At 28.9% G+C, this 18,100-nt stretch overlaps 1 protein-coding gene and 1 long non-coding RNA gene across 3 annotated transcripts in view; one reads left to right on the forward strand and one right to left on the reverse strand.

The window, feature by feature from the left end:
- Nucleotides 1-18,100, reverse strand: part of LOC122524047 (junctophilin-1-like) — a 41,771-nt gene that overhangs the window by 14,184 nt on the left and 9,487 nt on the right. The window lies entirely within an intron of this gene.
- LOC122524052 lies at nucleotides 6,908-10,397 on the forward strand. The gene is made up of 2 exons (XR_006305446.1): nucleotides 6,908-7,059; nucleotides 10,072-10,397. It is a non-coding gene; the product is annotated as an uncharacterized LOC122524052 (long non-coding RNA).

An 18,100-nucleotide genomic window follows, 5' to 3' on the forward strand; every position in this document is an offset into this window, starting at 1 on the left:
AGCGAGCTTAAAAGCTGCGCGTAGCAACGATGCATTATACACGTTCGCACATGCTATCCGCGAATACGTATGTTAGCTATTCAGGTCAACTCTTGCTCGTCTCTTGGAAACGCCTCTGTACAAAAAGTTACTCGTCGTCGATATTTCGATGTATGTTTCTAAGTACACATACACATACACACACACACACACACATATATAATATTTATATAATAATATTATAAATTATATAAATATGCAATATATATATATTTAAATACTTGTACTAGATAACAACTTCGAACCAGACAACGTGTTTAACCGTTTCGTCTCGAATCTGAAAAAATATACAAAGCAAGTTTTCCTTCATAGGAAACATTTCTCGGAAATTAAAGAAAATAGAAAAAAATTTAGAAAAGAATTAGATCCGATTGTGATTCATAAAATCGAATATTATAGAATTTCTTATAGTTCGAATATAAATGATTTTAAAAACAATTTAAGTGTCGTTTATAGAATATTCATTTTAATAGTGTATAAAAATGATAAGATCTTTGTTGAGTGATATTGTTGTGTTTATATGAAATAATATGAACTTATTATGTTAAATTAATGAAAATACTTAGTATGTTTAATTATTTATAGTGCTATATATTTTGCCGTTTATTGAATTAACGTGATTTTATGAAAATATCGTCAAAATGGAAATGAAATAGGGAGCTAGGATATTTACTTAGTCAGTCAAACACCGTTATTTCTCTTTCGTTAAATTGAACGTAAATTTTACGTACATGTATATACAAATATACAGATCATCGTAGCGAATTATAAATGTTTTATCTTTTCAAGAGATTTCAAGTCACAGAGATGCGCGATGGTTATTAAACTCGAGTTACAGTAATTTGTGAGATTGTACATCGAAATAACGAATAGATTCGTTTAAAAATAATCTTTTACAAGCTTTTGAATTGTTGAATTTATCGACTGTATTTATTCGTTATTTTTCGTTAATAATATCAAATATTTTTACTAGAATCATCTTTAATATTCTTTATTATATATTGAATCATTTAAAAATTAAAATGCCTACAAAATATTTGTAGCAATTTTTGCGTTTCCTTGTAATTTGTTCATCCCTTTTAGCTAGTAACATCAAATATTTTTGCTAGTATCACTTTTACTATTTTTTTATTTGATCGTTTTCAAAATGTTAACTAAAAGTTTGTCACGAAACATTTGGCATTTTCGAAATTTATCAACAACATTTGTCCATTTCTACTCGTTATAAAATATCAAATATAATTATTAGAATCGTTTCGACTATACATTATTCCACCTAGAATATATCGTTTGAAAATTATTCCAAAAAATTTGTATGAAAAATTCGTAACATTTACCATCTCATTATTATTAAAAAAATATTCACAGAACTTTAGATAAAGTTAACAAGCGTTGACTCGTATTTATTTATAAGATATGAAGTTGAAAAGAAATAAGAAAGTTTGTAGAATCAGTTTAGGTTTCGGTCGAGGTTAGAAAATATTGAGCAAAAAGTATCGTGAATAATAGATTCGAAAAAGAATAAAGCATTAGAAACAAGGTGGATCGAACTTGAGATACGGTCCTGATTCGCTACATGGCACTGGCTGGCCCTCCTGAAATAGCGCGGCCACTTTCTGGGGTGATGGTTGGCTGCACATGCATTGGAAATTAAATTCGTGTTAGTGAGAATTGGCCGTGCGAGTGTATTTCGGTCCTCAGCTTCCACCAGATCGTCACTAACCACCCCACAGACCTGTCGTTCCTCGCATTCGTCTTTTCAATGCACCTTACTATATATTATCTGAATTTCACATTTTCTTTTCCTTTATCTTACCCCCTTCCCCTCCCAACTCTTTCTATTCCATCTCTCTTTGTTATTCCATAAACTTTATCTATTTATTATTTATGGATTTAAACAATTATACAAATTGCGATGTGTTCGTTTAATCGATTATTTATTGTTATCATTAAACAATCTATGTGACGTAATGACGAACGGTATTGCAATTAACCTCTTTAGAACCTCTGGCACATACGATAGCCGGCCAAATGTTTGGTATCACTTAAGTAAATTTTAGAGACGTGATATTTATTTAAAAAAAAACATTTTTAATGCCTTTAAAGTCTATACCGTCGTGTAAATTTATTTGTCAACAAAATCTTATATAGGAGTACTTCGTATTACATTTTGTATTATTTTTTTTTTGTCAAGGAATGAGTACTTTTCTTCTAATAACAATTGTTCTTTCTTAAAAAAAGTAACTGCTTTTATTTTTAACGACATTCTGTGTGACAATCCCTAGTTATTATATTATTTAATGTTTCTAATTTATTATTTTTTCGTGTTTCTTATCAAAGTTGCTAAATATGTTGTGAGTAGAAATGTTCATTCCGAGCATTGGCTTAAAGTGGGTGTAGGAACTATACAAGAACATTACGGTTATAAGATAATGTTGAAGAAATCTCTTGAAATATAATTCTATTTGTTAATGTTTGATTCATAACGATAGATCATTTCAAAATTAATTAGTAGATTCGATTTTTATAGAAATGAACTAGTTATTACAAACTTTTGATCGATAGTATATGCGCGGACATTTGATTTTATTTCATTTATTTTTATTTTATTTACTATAAAATTTACGTATATTCTATGTAGAATTATTTATAATAGTTATAAAACGTTAATTTTTATTTTTTATATTTATTTCGTTATTATTGAAATTATGAATTTATTCGTGAAGTTCAAAATTCGAATGAAAGAAAAAAATTAAGGGGCCAATACGAGTAATATCGTGAATTTTGTTTTCAATGAAAACGAGTTACGATTAGAAATTTTTCGATTATTTATAATTAATAGGAAAATAATTTAGAAAAAGAAATATGTTTTTCTTTTTCAACAATATTAATTGCCTCTAATAGGACGCCTCTGAAATACACCCTGTAAACTGCCTAAGTGATTTATTCTTATTGTATTGAAAAGAAAAATAAGACTGCATTCTTCTTTTGTATGATTGCTGTTATGGTTTAAATTTTTGTAGGAAAAATTAGACAAAACAAAAAATTGAAAAAAATGATACGAGTTCAAAGTTAAAGTATCGAAATTTATTATTTCTTTTTAATGTTTTTCATTTATTTAAATTGCTGATTATGTAGCTATTACTATTATTATTATTTAGTCTTAACTATCGCTAATCTTATACAGAACAACATGTCAAAATTTAAGTTTAATCGGTTTTGTAAATCTTTTCCTTTTTTTCTTATGCAAATTCGAAAAATTGAGTTTTGAGAATAACTTATTTAAAGTTTAGAATATTTAAAAGTGGAATTAATAGAAGCGTTCAGTCAGAATTTGTGTATTACATCCTTCAAAGTATGTACAATCTAAATATGCATAATAACATAGATTTCACCAACATTTTTCATAAAAATAACTCATTTAAAGTATTTATAAGCATAAAAAAATTCATACTCTTGTTAATCGAACCACAACGATTAAAATTTAGTATCAAAGAAAAGGAAAGTTGAAAAACGACGAATATAAAGGTTGAGTATAAGAAGTAGGTAACGCTGTCGTCTTATCAAGTTTCCACTTTGGAAAAAGGGTGGAAAGAAGGTAAGCTGTTAACGGTGCAATATTAACTGCAGTAAAGGCTGTTCCGTATGCTGTTATTTGCATAAAAGCTTGCGACACATACGCACCACGAGAATGAAAGCAAGTGAGAAAAAGAGAGAAAAGAAGAGAGAGAGAGAGAGAGAGAGAGAATGAATGAGGGAGAAGAAGAGAAAAGGGGTTGGTGCGTGGAGAGGAAAAAAAAAGTAGATCGCTCGGGCTTTCATTAACAGCGCGTAAATTATTTACTTCTTTATTACTCCCGTTTAATATGTACGAGATCTCCATATACTATTTTAGCTTACCTCAAGTAAAATGGAATAAGATTAATATTAAAAAGTTCATGGTTTGAATCTAATATATGGGCTAATTATAATTCAAATTATGAAGAAGAATACTCTAATTTTAGAGAAGAATTGAGTGAGTTTTCATACTATTTTAACTTCCGCGGGTAAGATTAATAATAACAATTCATTTATTTGAAAATGAAAAAAAAAATACTCTCGCTGTAAAGAAGTATTGAGCGAGTTTTTATAATATTTTAACTTACCCACATAATATTTATTAATAAAATTTTATGTTTCGCAATACAATATGGGCAAATTATAAGGCAAACTATAATATAAACAAGAACACATTATAGATTCACTAAAAAGTTCAATTAATTTTCCGTAGAAGAAATAAACTCGATAAAAATGGAAAAATAGGTGAAAAATTAATATTTTATTAAAATTAAGTTAGTTTTATACTTTTGATTAAAATTTTGCATTCAATGTTATTGTATCATTTAATTCGAGATATTACAATAATTAAAATTAAATTAATTATTACTCTATTCTCTCGTTTATACATTGTTTTATTTATTATTTTAGCAAATACCAAACTGATTAATATCTGTATTCAATTATATGAAAAATAACTATTATTCAAGATTGATTATGGTAATAGTTGCCAAAGTCTGTGGGAAATCGTGAATTCCCCACAGGGATACCACAATCTTTATCATTTTAATTCTATTTGCGACATTTTATTAATACAAAATTAAATTTTCGCCAGTTGTGATAATATTTCAGTATCGCGCGAAAATTTATGTGGGAAAAGAAACAAGGGTGGTTTTGTTTAGTTTAAATCAACGATTTAAGAAAATGTGCGACTGATCGACAAGCTCATTTACTCCGTTAATTATTATAATAAGTAGAATAGGTTCAATTACATTTTTTTTACATTAAGCATATTTTTTTTATTTTTATCTAACCCTTGCAAAAAAGTATTGACCTTTACTATGTCCATTTAATTCCACGATTTAAGAAAATCTACGCTTTATCAACAAGTTCGTTCATTCCATTGATTATTGTAATTAGTAGAATTTGTTCAATTACATTTTTTTGTGAGAGAATTAAAATATTTTTTATTTATTTTTACTTAACCTGTGCAGAAAATTTTTGGCTATTTCGAAAAGTATATTTGTTGGAATTTGACATAAAGCGACTTGAAATTTGAATTTAGAAAAAGCGTTAAGAATCGAAAAAGTTTTGGAGCCCCTGGATTATGGTATAAATGAGTATATATTAATTATTAGAAGATTTAGTGTTGAAACATATTGCACTTTCGTATTTAGAATATATTCATGATTAGTTTTAAATTCACTGTATTCTAATGGGTTTTAAGACTTAATTTACAAAATCAAAAAACTAGATTATGTTATTTATTTCAATTAATATTTCCAACATAATAAATTTGGTTTTTTATTAGGATTGAATGATAAATACTGATAAACTCTAAAATGGTTTGAACAGTGATAAAAGTTTTATTATATGTTGAAACGTGTAGTGAAGTATGCATTGACACTTTCAGTTACAGTTTGCATTGACATTAAGGATTCTTCACAGTTTGTCATGTATAATAATACCATCATTGAAAAACATGATGATTTTTATATTGCATTGATACAAGATATTTCTGATGCTAAATTACATAAAGACGTTATATATACACATATTATGAAGTTTAAAAATAAGTACATTCATCGAAACTTTTTTATCATGAATCCTGCAAAAGTTTCGATTTTTTTTCCACATTACCGATTCTTCTTACAATTAGTTTGTTGTACGATACTAAAATAAAAACACGTGATTTTCGTTTCTTATGGATGCAAGTTGCTTCTGATACTAATTTACCGATACCCAATTACATACATTGTATCACGTATTTTGCAACTTAAGCATCAATGCATGCATCGATTCATAAATATTACGTAACTCGTATCATTTTTAATTTGTTTTCACATTAATGATTCTTTTCATTATCATTATGTTGCGTAATAACAAAATTCAAAGACGTGCTCCTTTTTTTACATCGATGCTAATTGCTTCTGATATCGCTTTACTGATACCCAATTACATACATTGCAATAATTATTATATCATAAAATTTTAAAATCAGTGCATGCATTGAAAGTTAGATTTCGCAAAACCTGCATTAGTTTTGGTTTACTTTCGCACTACTGATTTTTGTTACTTGAACGAGTAATACCAACGTTACATCAATTTAAGTCGTTTCTAATGCCAATTTTCAAATACCTAATTACATACATTGCAACATGTAGCACGAAACTTAAAATTGATCTATGAATCAACATCTAAGTTTTACAAAATCCCTATCATTTTGTATTTGCTTCTACATTATCGATTTTTCATAGTCAGTCTCATAATATCAAAGTTGAAAGACGTGATCTTTATCTTGCATCGATCCAAGTTGCTTCTAATACCGATTTACTGATACCTAATTACATACATTGTATCACGTATTTTGCAACTTAAGCATCAATGCATGCATCGATTCATAAGTATTACATAACCCGTATCATTTTCAGTTTGCTTTCACATTAATGATTCTTTTCATTATCATTATGTTGCGTAATATTAAAATTCAAAGAGGTGCTTCCTTTTTACATCGATGCTAATTGCTTCTGATATCGCTTTACCGATACCCAATTACATACATTGCAGCATGTATCATGAAACTTAAGAATTGATGAATGCACAGCAACACGTTTGAAAGTGTATAGTAGCCTAGAAGACGAGGTCATTCTTGTTGTTTTCAACTGAACGAGAACAAGTAGCACAAACGTTCACGATCCCCATTGTAGAGGTATATCTATTGTAGAAATCACGCGTGCGCGAGCAACTATGATGTAGCCTCCAAAGTTGTGCGCGCGCGTGTGTGTGTGTGTGTGTGTGTTTGTATTCGTTTATTCGTCCGTCGCTCGTCGCTCGTTCCTCGTCACTCTCTCCCTTACTCTCTTTTGTGTGTGCGCGCGCGCGCGCAACAGTCGGTATTTATAAATAAATGCCTCGGCCACGTGCTATGGGAGAAATGGAATGGCGTTTGGAGAGTGCTTTAACTCGAGCAAAAAGTATCAAACGGTGAGTAAAGGATAGAATAGAATAAACGAAGATACAAAATGCTTACTTAAGTTAGATACGCAAATCAAAATCATTTATTAATTTAACAATGATTTATCTTATCCATCTAACGTGTATTACAATTTTTAATAGATTTAGAAGAACGTTTTGTTCTCGTGTGGGTTATTGTTGATCTAATCTCATTCGTTCTTCATTCTTTTCATTTATTTAACACTCGAATTATTGAAAATTAATTTACGTTTAGTTTTACTTCATTCATTTTTTTATTGAATTGCGTTTAATAATTTGTGCCGATTTTGAGAGGAAACATTTACTTATGTTAAATATATAAATCGATAATAAAAAATTATAATATATATATATATAAAAGGTGTCCCACAAAGACCGTTCTACCGAGGAAAAATATTTTTAAAAATTTATTATTATATACATATATATTATATAAATTCTTGTGTAAGATGTTGTATGTGGGGTTGCATTAGGATTTTTCTTTTTTTGGTAAAGCAACTTTTTGGATATACTTTATGTAACTTTAGCAAAGGAAATGCAAAAAGGAAAGACAAATCGATGAATTTATTTCCATAGAAATTGAAGTAGAAGGCTTGAAAAAATTCTTAATTTGCAAAATCATAAATGAGAATAATTTTGAAAATAAAATTGTCCCAACGAATTCTTTTGAGTTTTCTATTCGGTAATATTAATAACCGATAAATTGTAAATAACACCTACTTCAATCTCGACCAGTATAGCACATTTTTTTTTATGTCCGAAAAGAATTCGAATCTGTTCAATCTTTCTAACAATGTTAATTTGAAGAATGTTGAAAAGAGAGAGAGAAAAAAACAGACAGAGACATACTCAGTAGTAATTTCGGATGCATTTTTCAATGTAAGAATCGTCACTAGATAGACGTTTTTCGTGTAACGAGAACAGCGAGTAGAAATTTTTTTCCGGCGATTTAATAAATCTTAGGGATAATTTGTTCTCGGTAGAATGTACATTTGTCAAGGAATCGTGTTCGAGGGGAAGATCTATTTGGTATCTCAAAATCCATATACCCTCTCCTACCCAGAGACGTGTTACGTTATTTAAGCGAACGACGTGCTTCCGTTTCAAAGACGCAGTACCCTCCTTTAAATATTTATGAGACTTCAAAAGAAGGGTTGAATACTTAAACTTCGAGTTGAAATTATTTGGTAACAAACGTAGTCCATTCCGTTGGATTTTCTTTACTTCTTTAATAAAGACAATATTTTACAATAATATTTTATATTTAAAGTTTCTTTTTTAATAGTTAAATATACCACCAATAATAATAATAGAAATATAGAAAAATGTTTTTCAGAAGTTTCAAGAAAAGTTTAAAAATTAACTATTTTGAAATATTATAATTATTCGTGATTGCTTGATTAATAATTAATTTATATTTCATTAACGTGAAATCTTCTTGATCAGAATGATCAGACTAGACCGGGTAGTCCAATAATTTTTGTCATCTTAAATATTTTAGTTATTTTTTTAATTTATAAAAAAATACTTTAAACAAAGTTACATTATTTTAATAAGTTAGCTCAGACGACATTTTCGGAAAGTGTTTACCTAACAATAAGTTGTCTCACTAAAATGAAGCGATAACGAGTATACTTGTTAAATACGTAGTATGTGTAGCTGTTTTAATATTGAATTAAGTTGTAATTATATTTTATATTTTGTATAAAATTAATAATATATACAACAATTAATTTATTTTTTCTTAGTCAAAATTATTTTCTAATAATTATTTATATTTTTATTTGTTTTGTTTGGTTTTGATCTGCAAATACTTAAATTATCTTGAAATTTACAAATAAATATATACTTTTCATTAAAATTGCAATTTAAATATCAAATGGTAATTACTTTTTTTCGTAACGAATATCGATACTCGACGTAATACAAAATATTGCCACTTCTGCATAACAAGTATATTTGTCAAAAAAAAGTTATACTATTTCAAAGGATGTACTTGATAGCGCAGCAATCTATTTTGTTTCCAAGATTATTTTTTTCCAGAAGATTTCAATATTATTGATATTTAAAAAAATAAAACTCTATGATTTTTTGTATGAATTAATTCGTTGCGACATTCTGAATAAAATAATATTAGGATACAAAGTAGAGAAAAATAATCGGTCCGCGTGGTATTTTATAAAATGTCTGGTAACTAACACTACTGTAACAAACTATATCATTATTTTAATTAAAAATAAAAAAAAATGTCAAAGGAAAAATATTAATGGTTCAAAGTGGATTACGTAATCGTAATTATCATTTTATTGTGATTGCGCATGCAATTCTTTCCTTTCCTTCATAAAATCAAAAATAACGAGATATTTTAAGTGATCGTAATTATTGGACAATTAGTTATAAAATACAGTAATTAAACGAGGACTAGAGAACGCTAATTAAATCACTCGTTCGGTCCTTGAGAATGACACCCTCAACTATTCGATCCATAAACTTCAATAAACAATCATCCATTGCATCCATTATGGATGCGCATTATGGATTATATTCATTAACACTCTTACATCTCAGTATTACACTACCGATAAAATCATTCACAGTAAAATGACAATATCCGTTTATCGTTAGAAACTTACCAACAATAACTTTAATCGAATAAATAATTAAAACTCTCTGTCGGCAAGATAGATTTCATTAAGCCGCCGTGCGTGGGTTTTATCAATGTTATTGTTATTTAAAAAATCAAACAAAAATTACTAATATTAGAATATTGTTTAATAGTATTTTTTTTTGTATGATTATTTACAAATTTAAATTAAAAAAAATAAACATATTTATTCAAATATATCACAGACTCCAATAAACCCCACCTTACCGATGGAGGATTAAAAATAAATCCAAACGTTTTATTTCCCTAATCTTTTCTATCTCACTTGAATGACAATCGTAAGAAATAAAAAAAGAAAAGAAAAAGACAAAAGAAATTGCTCGCGTATGTTTGAACAGGAAGAAGATAGTCGTGATGACATAAAGGGGTTGGAGAGCGTGCCGATGACCTTGACCCGGAGACAGGAGGTCGTGAACCAAGGCGAACTGACAGCTCGATTGCGAAAGGTGGATGCGCCCAAAGGAAGATTTCTGCTTGGTTAAGAGAAAAGGACGAGTCCAATTCAAGAGAGGAAGATGATAAGATCCTGTCTAGATGCGATTCATTTTGCTTTCTATTTTTTTTAAGCTCCCTCATAAATTATTTAGTCTTTCGTTATAAGAGATGGTGAAAAAAAGAAAGAAAAAAAGAGAGAGAGAAAAAAATGACAGAGACAATAAGGAAATGAGAAAAAAAGAAGAGAGAAATGAGAGGAAAGAGTGAGAGAGGTAATAAAAAACAGGGAAAGGAAAATAAAAGAATAAGAGAAAAAGAGGGTAAAAGAAGTAGAGGGTGGGGGTAAATATAGTAGGGAAAAAGAGAGAGAAATGAAGAGAGAGAAAGAAAGAGAGAGAGAGAGAGAGTGAGTGAACAAAAGAATGCGAGAGAGAAGGATATAGAAATAGATTTAGAGAGATTAGGAGACAGAAAGTAAATGTGTGTGCACGAAAGAGAAGAGGGATGAGAGAGAGGGAGAAAATAAGAGCTTTTATCGTACACGTGCAAATATATCATTCGTGTAGGTATTCCCAATGTCGAGAGTTACTACGAAACTATGGAAATATTGTTCCACGTTTTGACGCTGAGGGATATACTTTGTTTTGAGAAAGAAAGCGAGAGAGAGAGAGAGAGAGAGGGAGAGGGAGAGAAAGGAATAAATAACGAAGAAGATGCATGTACATTTTAATTGTGGATGAATTTAGTACATTACTTATATCACCGATGTATTTCTGAGTCATAAGCGCGATCTATTTTATCATGTAAAATAACATCAGTGTGTAGGATTAATGCAATATTATTATTATGATGATTATTATTATTATTAAAAGCGTTATCGAGTTAAGAGGGATGAAACCCTTGCGAGATGTGAACAAGGATGATCAACGAGGTAGAAAAATTGTCGATTAAGCACGAGCAAGCGAGCTCTCGCGCACGTATGTATAAATACGTACACATACGTTCTTATACGTCACTAATACAAACGCAGACTCCGTTCGCTTTCCTGTCGCAAAAGAGTAATCCGGCACTGACCGTGGCTTCTATCTCTGTATACACCGACTAGAGACACGCATGTATAATACTACGCTTCAGTGTACAGGGGTGCTTTGATTATTCATTGCTAGCTGCTCTAAAAAACCTTCTCAAACCTCTCTCTCTCTCTCTCTCTCTCTCACTATCTCTCTCTTTCTCTTTATTTCTTTCCACTTCGAGGTCAATAATTTATCAACATATTTACCTGAAAATCATGAGAATGTTCTGATCAATGTAAACATTTTCTCAATTAGATGATTATTTGTTGAATATAAGTGTCTTGGTTCTAACGGCATCGTTTCAAATATAGTATGTTAGAAGTATGGTAAATAGCATGGGTATGAGTGTATAAGTATGAGTGAACGAACGAATGAGATCGAGAATAAGTAAAGTAGAGAAAAAGAAAACATAACGTTCTGATTTCTTTTTTACCTTGTCCAAAACTTCCCTGTGATACATTTATTAATAATTTTATTTTTGGACGTAATAAACAACTAGTAGAGAAAAAGTTTCTTCGTGTAGTCTCAGTAAATTATTTTAGGATCGCATAACTCTGGTAATATTAATCGAATTTGACAATACTTGCGTGCGTTTGAAAAGTAATTTGTCACAGAATAATTAATACAAAAAGTCGTAATATATATTTGTTTATTTAATTAATAGATATTACGTCTTAAAAATGAGCTGAAAAAAAAGAAATATTCGATACATTTAAAAATTTGATTTAAAAAAAAAAGAAGAATGCGATTCCGGCGGATAAACAAATTAGCAATGTTGATAAACATGATATGATATTAGCACGTGTAATACAAAATTGGTTCAAGAGTTTTCTATTTGGATATTTTGATGCCAAAAATGCATTTCGTACTGGTTGACTAATCACTGAAAAAGTTAATGAAATCATAGAAAAAATTAATTAAAACCAATTCATTAGAAATCACGATATCGAAAGGAAGTAAACATTGATCACGAAACAGTTTTAAAACATTTAGAGAAGGTTGGGTAAAAAATATTGAAAAAAATTATTTCACATTTGCAATAATATATTTAGAAACTTCTTCCTGACCTAATATTTATATGAAAATAATATACAGTGCTTCTGTAAAAAATATAAACCAAGAAAACACTTCAAATCGATTGAAACATTCTCTCGATTGATTTATTATTTCGAGACTTCGAACCATAATAAAACTGAAAATTAATTTCCAAACGATTCTTATAAATTTTTACGACATAGTCTAAATATTTATTAGAAAAAAGCGCAAAGTTTTTACGTTAAAAGATAAAACCAGGAACACTCTTAATTAATCTAAAGAATCTCTGAATTACTTTAAAGGATAGATATAAAAATAGTGCAATACGTTTTCGTAAAAGTTAAAACCGAAAACACTTGTATTCTATTTAAAAATTTTCTCGATTACACGATTATTACAAAACTTTAAGTCATAAATCTGAAAAATAATTTCTAGAAGATTCGAAAACACTCTCAATCGATCTAAATAATCTTTTAATAATCCAAATGATTAATACGTAACTTGAAAGTATAATAAATAAGAACAAGAATTTTTAAACGATTGGAAGACTTTTATTCGAGATGATTTAAAATATGTATCTAAAAATAACATAAACAATTTACGTAAAGGGTAAAACCGAAAACAATCTTTATCAGTCTAAACTTTATACAAATGATTATTACGTAACTTTGAACTATAATAAATTAGAAAAAGAATTTTCAGACGGTTGTAAGACTTTTACTTGAGATGGTTTAAACCGAAGGCACGTGTTACCAGCAATAAACCGTCCTCGTTGCTAACACTTGCCATAAACAGGCCGACATCCGGCTGATTTGCGGTAGGAAGCTGCTCGTTCTCTCCTTCTTTTTCTTTCTTCATTCAGAATGGAAATAGCGCTTAGCTTTAGTTATCTCGGGTGTTCGGCAAAAAAAAAGAAGACTGATAGACAGAGAGAAAGAGAGAGAGAGAGAAGAAGTCAAGAAAGACAAGCATACCGCAGTAAGTGAGATAGAAGTCGAAGAGAAACCGTAGTAGATAAGTTTTATTGCATTTCATCTTGCTCGGTGCTCTTGAGCAACTATATTTATATCCCGAACAACTTCGTTCGTCCGTGTTTTCGGGGTCTTAGGCCACCTCCTTCCGAAGGTAGGAAAAGCACAAGACGACGGATGACGTACGATGCTCCGTAAAACGGTTACTCGGTTATTCGAAAATCGTTGGTTTCATCGAAAAAACAAAAAAAACAAAAAAAATATGTAAAAGCATGAAGTAAAAATATGTACAAGAAAACGTAAAAGAAGAAGAAGAAGAAGAACAAGAAGAAGAACAAGAAGAAGAAAACGACTTATTCGAAAAATGCATGCAATTTCCGTCTGTGTGAATGAATTTCGCGAAGAAGAATCGTGCCAGATGTAACCGTTGTAATCATTAGTTTACTCTTAATTAAGACCATATTGAATTACTTAGTGATTTATAGTTGTATATGCAAACGGTTATGTTGCAGCCATTTACGAGATTCATACAAGTCATTTTGATAAAAGTTATGGAACACGTGGGTTTTATAGTGACTCATAAACGGATCCTTAGATTGCTCTAGTAATTTACTAATCTTTCAAACAAATCGACGTTTGATTATCGTTTGTTTCTCGTTTATTATAATTGTTAGTGGGGCGGAAGGGCAGGGAGATAACGATTTTGCATTTGTTGGTAATCTATGTTAAAATTCTATGTTGTGTTCTTTTTTCCTATCTACATTGTACGTTCGAGTATTTATTATTTTTAATTATATTATATTAAAACTGAAAGTGGATTTATGGGTGTATATAGGTAGTTCTGGTTTTTTGAAATTAATCTTATTGTTTGTAAAAAAAAAAAATGAAAAATTGATATACTTGAGGAGAGAAAATCGCCAAATGCGGTCTAGATTTTTTTAAAAATAACTTCACCTAGTCTCGGCCATGTTCGTTGGCACGTGCGTACCGGTTGGTAAAATCTCGTGAGCTTTCTAAAGATCAGCCGGAATACGGTGAAATATCGGCGTAGGTGCTCGAATCCCGTGGCGAATAATCAGCCGTGCTATTTTCGTAACACGTAGAAGAAACGTGCGTGCGTGCGCGTGCTATACGCACGACGGAAAGATGACGTGGCCCTTTCAGGATCTCCTGACATCTACAGAAACACAGATAGAGAGAGAGAGAGGGGGGGGGAAAGAGACTTTGTCGAAAAGTTGACTTTCTTTTTCTTCGGCAACGTCTATAACACTAAACGTACTACACAACCGGTTCAAAAAAATAATTGATTTTTCTGTATTTCGAAGTTTATATAATTTTGCATTCAATGTTATTAATCGTTTTACCTTGAATTTTATGAAAATTATTATCTGAAATATCGTTTCATTTATTAGGTAACTCGACATTAAATTAGTTATCATCTGAATTCATTTATATAAAATATCATTTTTATTAACGTCCAATAAAATGACCGATTTTTAATTCAGAATTAAATTTCTGCATTCGATGTAGTATCAATTCTTTTTAAATTAAAATTTATACCTGAAATGAATCCCACATATATTTTGAGAAACCAATTGCATATACTGATATAAAAATAATCATTTATAAAAACTCGACTTTTATTTTCTCTATCCAACTCGCATTATCATTAATGTTTGAATCTGTCATTACCAATATTTATTTCATAAACGAGGTTATTTAATTTATTAACTGAAATATCGCGTGACGATTAGATGCTAATACAGATTTATGATATCAGATAAATATAATTATTTTATATACTATCAATGAAATTTTGGATCACGTAATTTTTCGCATACATGTACGGATATTAAAATAATCTTTTATACTATCAAAAAAAGATTATTTTCATTTGTTTAATACAGTCAAATGAAATATGATAAGGATGATTACTGTTTGAATCAGAGAATTGATCGACGAAAATCTGAAACATTATTTTTTTATATATGTTTAATGAGTCATTAATCCTTTGTACTCCTAAGTCGAGTTCCACTCGACGTTTTTACTCTTATCAAACTGATTAAATTACTTTATTGTTTAGTTAAAGTAAATTTCAAATAAAACATGTTAACGCGTTTTAGAAGCTGTTGGTAACAAAATTAAAATATAATTAGGAGTGCGAAGAGCTAAATTGAAATACGTAAGTACTTTTTTGTACGTAATTTATCGACGTATCTACAAAAAGTTTTTACGTTCATTCATAAAAATATAATACATATAAAAATACGTATAAACGTTTTTTCTTTTTTATAAGAAATCAAATACTATTTATAATTTTACAATAATAAAATATAATTCAATAATTTCTTAAAAATAAATTATCTTAGTTTTTTTTTAAGGTTCAAGAGTTTAAAAATGTGAATCAGATATGCTTAAAAAAGAAAAAGTATGCTAGTGATATGGAGTATAATATATAGTATATTCGAATAAATGTTCCAGTCAAGTGCATGAATTTTAAGATACGCTCAAGGACCAACCGAATTGTAACTTCAAATGAAATATGATCGGATTCGACTTCGCGATACTTTCTACTAAAGGAATCGATTTTTCGTCGATCATTTCTCGTCATACGTGATTCTATACCGAATAGGGGTCGTTATGAAACTGTTGTGAATCGCTGACTTACCGATAACGTATCACTATTTCCGTATTATCAAATGATATCATTCACAAAGTCTCATCGATCGCCCAATTTTGAGTACAAATTTTTATTATGGCATTGAGATTAGTGAGCAACAATTTTCAAATAGAAACATTCGATACATCAACGTGAAACAGTGGTACGATACGAGTATACAAATTGTTTTGAGAAATTTATATTTAAATATCACGTCAATTACTAATAATTCTCGCTGAGAATTGATTGTACTTTCTTCTATCAATAAAGAAAAAAAGAAAATATTTAATGAATCGAATGTAAGTAATTGATGGTTATAGAAATAAAATATATGTAATCGTATGTACCAAGTTGTTTAGATGTGGGTTTTTGTAATACTTTTAAAGATATTTACAATAACATTATTTTTAGAAAAAATATTAATTGTAATTATTCTTAATTGTTTATACATATTTGAATAACGTCTTTTTATCGCAGAATTTTTTAATAAAAATGTGTAGTTTTTATCCCAGTGTCGCGTGAACTATCTGTGTGTGTGTGTGCGTGAGTGTGTTTGAGTGTTTTCTTTAATTAATATACAGTTATTTGCAGAAAGAATATTTAAATTAATTATTCTTAATTGTTTGCTCATGTGTATAAAATACTTTTTTTCTACAAAAATTTGAAATAAAATTATGTATGTTTTACTACAGTGTGTTAATTGGGCTTAAAATGTTAAACTTTTCTATATTTTTACTTTATATCTATGTTTACTATATTACAGTTATTTTCAGAAAAAAATCTTTCTTTTAATTATTCCTTTTTGTATATTTTTAATTAAATAATACTTCATTATTGCTAAAATTTAAAACAAGAATTAATATATTTTATCTAAGCGTCACATTGGCCGAACAAATGCTACCTCTGTATATGTTTTCTCAAACTAATATACAGTTATTTGTACGAAGAATATTTAATTTAATTATTTCTAATTAATTTGCTCATATGCAAATAATACCACATTACCACTAAAATTTGAAATAAAAAAGAAATATATTTTACTCTGACGTCTCGTTTAATAAACATAGTGTAGTTCATTACAGTGGAACTTTTAATATATGCCGATTTAGTATTCGAATGTTATATTATTATATCAGTATATGCTCCATATGAAATAAATTTACGACAAGGAAAGTAAATAAGTTGATAAAAATTATAAGATAAACACCGTCATCATTCGGTGACATTAATCTTTCAAACTGAATCTTATGCTGATCAAACTTTCGTAAATATTTCATTAATAATTAGCTGTAGGACAATGTTTAATACTTCTTTACTTTGAAATTAATGCTCTTTCAAATTGTTATTATAAAATAGAACATTTTATTTAAAAAACCAAAATTTATTTTCAAATCTTCTAAATATCTCCACGTTTAAACAAATCATATATACCAGATTAGGCGCCTTTTGATACCAAGTAATCTCTGTTGAAATTATTTTTTATCCGATGTACAATTTAAAAGTTTTTCGAGGTATTCAAGTAAGATGCATCACACAGTATAGCAATAATAATGTTATATAAATTTCAATATTAATTATGATTAACTTTCCGCCGATAACCCCGTGGATATTTTAGGGCCAGTGCCATATTTGAATAATTATTTTTATTTTAAATTGAAATTATAAATAACAAAATAAACTATTAAACAATATTTTTTACAAGCGCTAAAGAGTATTCATAAATTTTGTTAGATTTTTTAGATAACAATAACATTGAAAAAAACCCATCCACAGTGGCATTAATATATTCTACCTTGCCAACGGAGAGTTGATTTTTTTTGTTTATTATTTCATATTTAGTTAGCATCTCATTACTGCGAAATGTTAAAAATAAAAATGAATATAGTTTATTTCATTGTTAGAGAGTTATACAAACAACAGCAAAGATTCTATCCCAAACATATGTTTTCTTTTAACGTTTATAACTGCGGCTTGAAAACAATATTTCTTGGAATGATTAATTTAGGAACAAATATCTCCTTTGAAGTACCAGATGGCAGTTAAAACAAAAAATCGTATAATCCGAACCGTACCGAACACGTTTAAACTTCTAAAACTCTTCAATTGATTTCGATCGATGGTCTTTTCTTTTTTTGGCATTCGACTAAAAAAAAATCTACAAAGGAGAACGCTTTTATCTTGTTGAAGTAAAACG

The sequence above is a fragment of the Polistes fuscatus genome, unplaced genomic scaffold, assembly GCF_010416935.1.
Source record: "Polistes fuscatus isolate 324 unplaced genomic scaffold, CU_Pfus_HIC Scaffold7, whole genome shotgun sequence".
Taxonomy (NCBI): domain Eukaryota; kingdom Metazoa; phylum Arthropoda; class Insecta; order Hymenoptera; family Vespidae; genus Polistes; species Polistes fuscatus.